The 7,955-nt window shown below is 43.6% G+C and overlaps 3 non-coding genes across 3 annotated transcripts; all 3 read right to left on the minus strand.

Annotated features, from left to right (window-relative positions):
• Nucleotides 1-189: 189 nt before the first annotated feature.
• TRNAA-CGC lies at nt 190-262 on the minus strand. The gene has a single exon. It is a non-coding gene; the product is annotated as a tRNA-Ala (tRNA).
• A 1,607-nt stretch (nt 263-1,869) lies between these two features.
• On the minus strand, nt 1,870-1,942 carry TRNAA-UGC. The gene has a single exon. It is a non-coding gene; the product is annotated as a tRNA-Ala (tRNA).
• Nucleotides 1,943-5,229: 3,287 nt separating this feature from the next.
• Nucleotides 5,230-5,302, minus strand: TRNAA-CGC. The gene has a single exon. It is a non-coding gene; the product is annotated as a tRNA-Ala (tRNA).
• Between the last annotated feature and the right edge of the window lie 2,653 nt (nt 5,303-7,955).

Here is a 7,955-nt window from a genome sequence, read left to right on the forward strand (position 1 = left end):
TGGTATTCTGCCAATCTGTTGGCTCCTGTCACCATTGCCAAAAGTCTTCCAGTTTTCTATCACCCTCTCTGAGAGAAATTAAAGGGTTTTTTTTTCCATAAGGTGTTCTATTGTCACCGAGCTTTCCTTTCTCAAGAAAAAGCCAACTGTTGCTACCACCACCACATACAATGCTGGGAAATAGCAACATGGAGAATGCGGGCATCGATCCCACTACCTCTCACATGCGAAGCGAGCGCTCTACCACTTGAGCTAATTCCCCAGTGGTGGTGAGTAAAGGTGGAAAATTAAGGCAGATACGTGGTTGGCGCTCAGCCTGCTGCTTTAGTCCAGGATGGAAAAGTCACTTTTCCAGATCCTAGTTCACTAGAAATGCAGTTCTGCTTGCCCTCTGAGGCCTCATTCTCACCATCCATCACTAGAAATGGTTCACATGTGAGCCTTTCGAAAGAAGAAGTAGGCAGATGTCCTCAGAAACATGCAGGCTTCCACACATAGTAGGAATGCCTTCTTCCAGACGGGGTTGATCTTTACCTACCTTGATGCTTTCATGCATGAACAACAGGTGTAAGTGCTAACCAAAATGCAAGCTTTTCCCAGTGGCTCTCCAGCAGAAAGCCCTCTCCTACAAGCCCTCTAACTGCCGCAGGTTCTAGTCCTGCTTTGGAGAAATTGGGAAGGAGGCTGAAAGTGGGTACTAGTCAAGCTTTTGCTGGTAGGATAAAAAAAGTTTGTTTTAGCCAAAAGAACTTCTTTCAAAATTTGAAGAGAGGATCGGGAAATCAATATAGCAGAAAGCATAAGCGTTAGCAAGTTACATGTAAAACGTTGACGATTCGAGCTAAAATAGAATTTGAAAAGAAGCTGGCCTTAGAGGCAAAACCTCATCATTAAAACTTAAAAGAAATAAATGTATCCGAAGCAAGAAGCCTGTGAGGCAGTCGGTCGTACCGTTAGACGACCGAGGAGTTAAAGGGGCACCTGGCCATCGTGGAAAGACTGAACGATTTCTTTGATTCGCTCTTTCCTGAATAGGATGTTGGGGAGATACGCGTGTGGGAAGCTGTATTCAGTGGCGATGATTTAGAAGAATGGAAACGATCACGGTGAAGTTGGAAGTTGTAATAAGTCAGATTGACCAATTAAAGAGTAGCAAATCGCCTGCACCAGATGGACAAGTGCAAAGCTATGCACATGGCAGAAAATAGGTTCCTTATTAGGAATTACCAGCCAGAAAAAGGATATGGGCGTCATGGTGAGCAATACTGTGAAATCATCAGTTCAATGTGCACCGGGGGTGGCGGTCAAAGAAGCAAACAGAAATTTAGGAAACATTAGGAAAGACATAGAGAATGAAAAGGCGAATGTCTTAATGCCTCCGTAATGTACACGAGCGAGACCTCACTTGGAGTACTGAGTGCAACATCTGGTGGCCGCATCTCAGGAAAAATAGAGCTCCATTGCCAAAGGCACGGACAAGGGTGACCAAGCTGAAAATGGCGATGTAATGGTTCCCCTCTGAGGAAAGGCTAAAGACGTTGGGGCTGTTTATTTAGGAGAAGGTGGGATACGATAGAGGTCTCTAAAATCATGGATCTTTATCTGCCCAGTCCTTACTTCATTTTTCAGCTGTTCTCTCCTTATTGCACCGAGGTCCATTTCTATCTGTCCCTATGAAATCTGGTATTCTGCCAATCTGTTGGCTCCTGTCACCATTGCCAAAAGTCTTCCAGTTTTCTATCACCCTCTCTGAGAGAAATTAAAGGGTTTTTTTTCCATAAGGTGTTCTATTGTCACCGAGCTTTCCTTTCTCAAGAAAAAGCCAACTGCTGCTACCACCACCACATACAATGCTGGGAAATAGCAACATGGAGAATGCGGGCATCGATCCCACTACCTCTCACATGCAAAGCGAGCGCTCTACCACTTGAGCTAATTCCCCAGTGGTGGTGAGTAAAGGTGGAAAATTAAGGCAGATACGTGGTTGGCGCTCAGCCTGCTGCTTTAGTCCAGGATGGAAAAGTCACTTTTCCAGATCCTAGTTCACTAGAAATGCAGTTCTGCTTGCCCTCTGAGGCCTCATTCTCACCATCCATCACTAGAAATGGTTCACATGTGAGCCTTTCGAAAGAAGAAGTAGGCAGATGTCCTCAGAAACATGCAGGCTTCCACACATAGTAGGAATGCCTTCTTCCAGACGGGGTTGATCTTTACCTACCTTGATGCTTTCATGCATGAACAACAGGTGTAAGTGCTAACCAAAATGCAAGCTTTTCCCAGTGGCTCTCCAGCAGAAAGCCCTCTCCTACAAGCCCTCTAACTGCCGCAGGTTCTAGTCCTGCTTTGGAGAAATTGGGAAGGAGGCTGAAAGTGGGTACTAGTCAAGCTTTTGCTGGTAGGATAAAAAAAGTTTGTTTTAGCCAAAAGAACTTCTTTCAAAATTTGAAGAGAGGATCGGGAAATCAATATAGCAGAAAGCATAAGCGTTAGCAAGTTACATGTAAAACGTTGACGATTCGAGCTAAAATAGAATTTGAAAAGAAGCTGGCCTTAGAGGCAAAACCTCATCATTAAAACTTAAAAGAAATAAATGTATCTGAAGCAAGAAGCCTGTGAGGCAGTCGGTCGTACCGTTAGACGACCGAGGAGTTAAAGGGGCACCTGGCCATCGTGGAAAGACTGAACGATTTCTTTGATTCGCTCTTTCCTGAATAGGATGTTGGGGAGATACGCGTGTGGGAAGCTGTATTCAGTGGCGATGATTTAGAAGAATGGAAACGATCACGGTGAAGTTGGAAGTTGTAATAAGTCAGATTGACCAATTAAAGAGTAGCAAATCGCCTGCACCAGATGGACAAGTGCAAAGCTATGCACATGGCAGAAAATAGGTTCCTTATTAGGAATTACCAGCCAGAAAAAGGATATGGGCGTCATGGTGAGCAATACTGTGAAATCATCAGTTCAATGTGCACCGGGGGTGGCGGTCAAAGAAGCAAACAGAAATTTAGGAAACATTAGGAAAGACATAGAGAATGAAAAGGCGAATGTCTTAATGCCTCCGTAATGTACACGAGCGAGACCTCACTTGGAGTACTGAGTGCAACATCTGGTGGCCGCATCTCAGGAAAAATAGAGCTCCATTGCCAAAGGCACGGACAAGGGTGACCAAGCTGAAAATGGCGATGTAATGGTTCCCCTCTGAGGAAAGGCTAAAGACGTTGGGGCTGTTTATTTAGGAGAAGGTGGGATACGATAGAGGTCTCTAAAATCATGGATCTTTATCTGCCCAGTCCTTACTTCATTTTTCAGCTGTTCTCTCCTTATTGCACCGAGGTCCATTTCTATCTGTCCCTATGAAATCTGGTATTCTGCCAATCTGTTGGCTCCTGTCACCATTGCCAAAAGTCTTCCAGTTTTCTATCACCCTCTCTGAGAGAAATTAAAGGGTTTTTTTTCCATAAGGTGTTCTATTGTCACCGAGCTTTCCTTTCTCAAGAAAAAGCCAACTGTTGCTACCACCACCACATACAATGCTGGGAAATAGCAACATGGAGAATGCGGGCATCGATCCCACTACCTCTCACATGCAACGCGAGCGCTCTACCACTTGAGCTAATTCCCCAGTGGTGGTGAGTAAAGGTGGAAAATTAAGGCAGATACGTGGTTGGCGCTCAGCCTGCTGCTTTAGTCCAGGATGGAAAAGTCACTTTTCCAGATCCTAGTTCACTAGAAATGCAGTTCTGCTTGCCCTCTGAGGCCTCATTCTCACCATCCATCACTAGAAATGGTTCACATGTGAGCCTTTCGAAAGAAGAAGTAGTCAGATGTCCTCAGAAACATGCAGGCTTCCACACATAGTAGGAATGCCTTCTTCCAGACGGGGTGGATCTTTACCTACCTTGATGCTTTCATGCATGAACAACAGGTGTAAGTGCTAACCAAAATGCAAGTTTTTCCCAGTGGCTCTCCAGCAGAAAGCCCTCTCCTACAAGCCCTCTAACTGCCGCAGGTTCTAGTCCTGCTTTGGAGAAATTGGGAAGGAGGCTGAAAGTGGGTACTAGTCAAGCTTTTGCTGGTAGGATAAAAAAAGTTTGTTTTAGCCAAAAGAACTTCTTTCAAAATTTGAAGAGAGGATCGGGAAATCAATATAGCAGAAAGCATAAGCGTTAGCAAGTTACATGTAAAACGTTGACGATTCGAGCTAAAATAGAATTTGAAAAGAAGCTGGCCTTAGAGGCAAAACCTCATCATTAAAACTTAAAAGAAATAAATGTATCTGAAGCAAGAAGCCTTTGAGGCAGTCGGTCGTACCGTTAGACGACCGAGGAGTTAAAGGGGCACCTGGCCATCGTGGAAAGACTGAACGATTTCTTTGATTCGCTCTTTCCTGAATAGGATGTTGGGGAGATACGCGTGTGGGAAGCTGTATTCAGTGGCGATGATTTAGAAGAATGGAAACGATCACGGTGAAGTTGGAAGTTGTAATAAGTCAGATTGACCAATTAAAGAGTAGCAAATCGCCTGCACCAGATGGACAAGTGCAAAGCTATGCACATGGCAGAAAATAGGTTCCTTATTAGGAATTACCAGCCAGGAAAAGGATATGGGCGTCATGGTGAGCAATACTGTGAAATCATCAGTTCAATGTGCACCGGGGGTGGCGGTCAAAGAAGCAAACAGAAATTTAGGAAACATTAGGAAAGACATAGAGAATGAAAAGGCGAATGTCTTAATGCCTCCGTAATGTACACGAGCGAGACCTCACTTGGAGTACTGAGTGCAACATCTGGTGGCCGCATCTCAGGAAAAATAGAGCTCCATTGCCAAAGGCACGGACAAGGGTGACCAAGCTGAAAATGGCGATGTAATGGTTCCCCTCTGAGGAAAGGCTAAAGACGTTGGGGCTGTTTATTTAGGAGAAGGTGGGATACGATAGAGGTCTCTAAAATCATGGATCTTTATCTGCCCAGTCCTTACTTCATTTTTCAGCTGTTCTCTCCTTATTGCACCGAGGTCCATTTCTATCTGTCCCTATGAAATCTGGTATTCTGCCAATCTGTTGGCTCCTGTCACCATTGCCAAAAGTCTTCCAGTTTTCTATCACCCTCTCTGAGAGAAATTAAAGGGTTTTTTTTCCATAAGGTGTTCTATTGTCACCGAGCTTTCCTTTCTCAAGAAAAAGCCAACTGCTGCTACCACCACCACATACAATGCTGGGAAATAGCAACATGGAGAATGCGGGCATCGATCCCACTACCTCTCACATGCGAAGCGAGCGCTCTACCACTTGAGCTAATTCCCCAGTGGTGGTGAGTAAAGGTGGAAAATTAAGGCAGATACGTGGTTGGCGCTCAGCCTGCTGCTTTAGTCCAGGATGGAAAAGTCACTTTTCCAGATCCTAGTTCACTAGAAATGCAGTTCTGCTTGCCCTCTGAGGCCTCATTCTCACCATCCATCACTAGAAATGGTTCACATGTGAGCCTTTCGAAAGAAGAAGTAGTCAGATGTCCTCAGAAACATGCAGGCTTCCACACATAGTAGGAATGCCTTCTTCCAGACGAGGGTTGATCTTTACCTACCTTGATGCTTTCATGCATGAACAACAGGTGTAAGTGCTAACCAAAATGCAAGCTTTTCCCAGTGGCTCTCCAGCAAAACGCCCTCTCCTACAAGCCCTCTAACTGCTGCAGGTTCTAGTCCTGCTTTGGAGAAATTGGGAAGGAGACTGAAATTGGGTACTAGTCAAGCTTTTGCTGGTAGGATAAAAAAAGTTTGTTTTAGCCAAAAGAACTTCTTTCAAAATTTGAAGAGAGGATCGGGAAATCAATATAGCAGAAAGCATAAGCGTTAGCAAGTTACATGTAAAACGTTGACGATTCGAGCTAAAATAGAATTTGAAAAGAAGCTGGCCTTAGAGGCAAAACCTCATCATTAAAACTTAAAAGAAATAAATGTATCCGAAGCAAGAAGCCTTTGAGGCAGTCGGTCGTACCGTTAGATGACCGAGGAGTTAAAGGGGCACCTGGCCATCGTGGAAAGACTGAACGATTTCTTTGATTCGCTCTTTCCTGAATAGGATGTTGGGGAGATACGCGTGTGGGAAGCTGTATTCAGTGGCGATGATTTAGAAGAATGGAAACGATCACGGTGAAGTTGGAAGTTGTAATAAGTCAGATTGACCAATTAAAGAGTAGCAAATCGCCTGCACCAGATGGACAAGTGCAAAGCTATGCACATGGCAGAAAATAGGTTCCTTATTAGGAATTACCAGCCAGGAAAAGGATATGGGCGTCATGGTGAGTATCCATACATGTGAAATAACCCATCTTGGGGGGCCCCAACCAACTGCATGAATGGAAGAGGGCCATAGTTCAAAATGTTTGCTTACCCCAGGCATACACCACACCAGCATGTTAGACAGAGACAGGCATCACATGGAAAGTTAGTTAAAGTCACACATATAAAACCTTGCTAAACAAGACAGGCATGCATATAGAAAACTCATGAGTTCAATCTTCTCCTCCAAGCACAGCTGGACCTCTAGGACTTCATACATCAGAGGATCTACTAAAAGCCAGTCCCATTACTTTTACCTCCTTGTATCCAGGAGATAGAGAAACCTGATCCCACTCCTGAACCAGAAGCAGGTGTCTCATGGGGTTTGGGTCATATTGGCAAACAAAGGAGATTACACCCATTAGGAGACTGAGTCCAATAAGTGCAAAGTAGAGTATTAGTCTACAAAAAAGGGTCCTACTTGGTTTACTTTAATAAAATTTATAACCACATGATCTAAAATCATCTGTAGTTTACAAAAGAAAAAACATAAAATAGCACATGTTAAAACAAACACAACATCAAACAATAATAATATAAAAAGGCAAACAAACATAGGTTAAAAACAAAACAGATATAGCAAAGGTATCAGAGTTGTAGATGTCCAACATATATACTACAATTCTTGGGAGCAATTATACCCAATTATTAGTACATGATGATTCTATCCTTATTCTGCAACCCATATTGGATCCATCAACAAAGTGTGCAGACCCTATCCTTGCCACACAAAAAAAAAGGAGACTAGAGAAGTCACACTTAACAGAAAAAGCAGGAGGATCAATCAGGGATAGTTCACCTCATCCCAAAACCAGCTATATGAATGTGGGCAGGTAATAGCTGGATGCTGCAGCAGATTGCTGGCTATTATATTTGACTCAGTCTGGCAATGAGCATAAGCATGTAATGCTTGCATACTGCTACTATATCTAGTGCCTCTACTAAGGTAGTGCAATACTGGCATTTAAAGGACCCACATTTCTTTGTGCTGCTTAGGCAAAGCTAGCAGGCATCCTGTACTCTTTGAAAATTATAGACAGAAGGCTACAGAGAATGGACAAAAAAAGTGAGTGAGCCTCTACATGAGTACTGACATGCATCCCTGTTCAGAGCAGTGACAGCAGGATTATGCAGGACATCCTAACTTGGAAGACATTTAGTAGCTAATATGTATGATGACAGTGTTATACAGCATGGCAGGGTTCTTATAGTGGTGAAATCGGAACCCCCTCTATTATGGCATGATTGCTGGGGATGCAAAGTAGGCGATATAGTGAAGGAGCCTTTGTGTGTGATAAATAAACCTCCAGTGGCCAGTGCTTTTAGCTTTGTTTGTCTTTGTTGATGTGTGGAAGGGGCCTGTGAAGTTCTGAAATCATGACTGCAATGTAGAGCTTCAGGATTGCAGGCTGAGTGCATGGGAAAAGTGTGAGACTATTGGTCTGTAAAAGCTGTCCTTTCATGGAGAGAATAGCTGCAAGTAAAGGAAGGAATATAATGAATGGATGGGGGTTTTTTTTTCTGATTGTAGTATTAAAATCTTACGGAGCTTGGGTGAATAAGTGCTTCAGAAAGTATGCCAGTGAGAAGATGTGAAGTGAGGACAGGTATATTTGTCT

The sequence above is a fragment of the Rhinatrema bivittatum genome, chromosome 1 (assembly GCF_901001135.1).
Source record: "Rhinatrema bivittatum chromosome 1, aRhiBiv1.1, whole genome shotgun sequence".
Taxonomy (NCBI): Eukaryota; Metazoa; Chordata; class Amphibia; order Gymnophiona; family Rhinatrematidae; genus Rhinatrema; species Rhinatrema bivittatum.